This window comes from Myotis brandtii, unplaced genomic scaffold (genome assembly GCF_000412655.1).
Source record: "Myotis brandtii unplaced genomic scaffold, ASM41265v1 scaffold247, whole genome shotgun sequence".
Lineage (NCBI taxonomy): Eukaryota > Metazoa > Chordata > Mammalia > Chiroptera > Vespertilionidae > Myotis > Myotis brandtii.
Genome location: NW_005359352.1, coordinates 1,549,644 through 1,552,670, shown reverse-complemented (window position 1 = coordinate 1,552,670; position 3,027 = coordinate 1,549,644).

The window sequence follows — 3,027 nt, the reverse complement described above, 5'->3', positions numbered from 1 at the left end:
CCCCCCCGCCCTGGGGAGGCCTGTACACAGGATCGCGGTTCAGAGCCAGGAGCTGAGTCCTTCCAGGAACGACGGAGCCATGCCCGGCCGGGTCCCTCTGCAGCGGGCGCCCACCCAGGTGGAATGGGGCTCTGGGGCTTGAGGAAAACCGTGACCTTCGGCACCCGAATCAGCCAACCGAGGGGTAGGATGAGTACAAGACCAAGTGAGCATTTGCTGGGCATTGAGTTAAGACTTTATCTGTGGCCCTGGACAGTGTGGCTCAGTAGTTGAGCGTCGTCCCATGCACCAAGAGGTCACAGGTTCGATTCCTGGTCAGGGCACAGGCCCGGGTTGCAGGCTCGATCCCCAGTGTGGGGTGTGCAGGAAGCAGCTGATACCTGATTCCCTCTGATCACTGATGTTTCTCTCTCTCTCTCCCTCTCCCTTCCTCCCTCTAAAAGTCAATAAAAAATATATTTTAAAGTCAATGTATCTCCAACACCAACCAAAGGCACCCTCCAGGACAGACACCTCACCCAGGAAGACCTACAGGTGGCAAGAGACACGCGAAAAGATGCCCACACCCTAGTCCTCAGGGGAATGCAAACCGAACACCCCATGGAGGGCGAAACTGTAAAGCTGATGCACCAAGAAAGAGATGAGCATATTCCAGTGTGAAGCCGCCAAACCCTTCACAAATACATAATCAGCCCAAGTCGACATGTGAAGGCGTTCAACCCATTTCTGTCCTAGTTAAGAGTTAAAACTCACTGGCCAAAGTTAGCTGAGCAGGCTACAGGGGTACAAATAATTCAAGGTGAAGCTGCACCTGCACGCCCCTCACTGGGGATCGAGCCCACAACCCGCACGTGCCCTGACCAGGGCTGGACCCAGCGACCTTTGGGTGCTGGGCCGAGTCCCTGTCTTACCCGAGGCCACTGTGTGGCAGGGACAGTGCCGTGAACCTGGGGTGTTAGCGCTTTGATGGACGCAGGACAGTGGGGGCCTCGGGGGAGGGAATGGTCAGTTTGAGTTTGCAGATGAACCCTACGATCAGGATGCATTAAAAAAGCGCATCGCCAATTTTTGAACAAATGGAACTATATAAAAATATGTAGTAGTGTGTGTGTTTGGGGGGGGAGTGACATCATTTATACATTTAGAAAATGATTTCACTTTTCTATTTGTCCTTAGAAGTAAAGAGTTTGGATTATTCATTAATTTGCTTGTTTATTCATTCAGTAAACATTTATCAAAGGCCACATATGTAAGACACTGAAAATATTTATGCCAATGTGTCCTCAAATACTTGTTATACATCAAGTATTTTTAAAATATGTAGTGTATATTGTACTATAAAGTACTATAGAACAAACAACTAAATGGTTAGCTCATTAAACAATCATTTACTTGACCTCTAAAAAAAAAAAAGCGCATCTCGTAAAAATTCAAGTTTACTCTAAGCCACGCGGAACGGTGTCCAAAAGTTCCCAAGAGGACGAGTCGTGCGAACCCTGGACCATTCACAGGACTCTCCCCGCCCCCCGCTGCTGCTACAATTATCAGGGGGGCTGGCGGCCCCAGAGGTCAGGGTCCGGCCGAGAGTGAGTCGCCTGGTCTCCCACCCACTTGGCACAGGAGGGTGAGTCCCTGGGGGCGGGACGACTCCTGTGGCCGGAAACTTCCCTTCCCCAGAGGCCAGTCCTCCAGGGCCCCCAGGGAGGGCGGTGGGGGCATGGGCTTCCCCCCCCCCCCAGTGCTGTCTCACCCCAGGGCGCCTCGGTGAGTTTCCATCCACTGAGCAAACCCTCTCGGGGCCGCCGGGGCAGCGTCAGGTTCCGGAGACAGCAGCGCGAGGGCCCCGCCCCAGGACGCGGTCCTTGCCGCAAGGTTTTTAAAAAGCAGATTCCTCAGAGCGCTTCCGATACACGGACCCACCTTCCATAAAGCCAGGCTCCGGGAGCAGCTGTGCCTCACCCTCTGATACACTGTCCCTCCTGCCACCCGCCGGCCCGCCACGCACACTGGCCCCAGGCAGCCGCCGCTGTTCCGGGACCTGGACTTCTGCTCCCGCCGAGGAGTTAAAACTCACAGGATCGCCCCGCTGGGTAGCTCAGTGGTTAAGTGTCGACCTATGAACCTGGAAGCCATGGTTCAATTCTTGGTCAGGGATTGATGAGAGGGAATCATTGCTTGGCTGCCGCCTGCACGCCCCCCATGGGGATCCAGCTGTAACCCAGGCGTGTGCCCTGACCGGGAACTGAGCCCAGACCTCCTGGGGCCCAGGTCGATGCTCAGCCACTGAGCCGCCGGCCGGGCTGTAGTTTGTATTTGATGCTGATGTCAAAGAAACCTCGCTGCCCCCGCCGGAGGCATTTGCTCTGCAGAAACCCCATCTTTTCCCACCCACAGCCTCACCAGGCGTCTCCAGAGCAGGGGCCTGGAGCCAGGCGAGTCTGCAGCTGTGACTGACAGGTCTGCCTGAACAGTGGGCGGGGCCTGAACGGTGGGCGGAGCCCCCAGGGCTCAAGGTGCTTCAGGAACCAAAGGGCCCCCGGTGACTCAGCCAAGGGTCAGGAGAGGTCACACCTGGCTGCCTGGTCCTGGGAAGGCCGTCTGAGCCCCCAGGCCTCCAGCCGCCCTGGGTTGCAGGAGCTGGTGGTGTACCAGAGAGGAAGGCTTAGGGCCGAAAGCGACAGCGAACTAACCACAGCGGCCTGAACAAGGGACTCGTCTTTCTGGTTCGGTGGCCCCATTCTGAGAGTTCGTGGCCTGTCCCTCGTGCTCGCCCTGCGGAGCCGGAGCCACCCCGCCTTGCACATCTGTGTTTGTTTTAGCCGGAGGAGGAGGAGGAAGCCAGCCCATAGCCGTTTTCAGAAACTCTAAGCAAAGGCTGCTTCCTCCTCCCCTCGGGCCCGCGCCGGGCCAGGGGGCCGCTGCCGCCGCTGGAAGGGAGCTCCGTGTGGCCAAGGGGCTTGGGAACGTCTGGGACCTCCAGCCTGGAGCGCCCCCCCCCCCCCCCCCCCCGGGGGGGGCCGGCCCCCG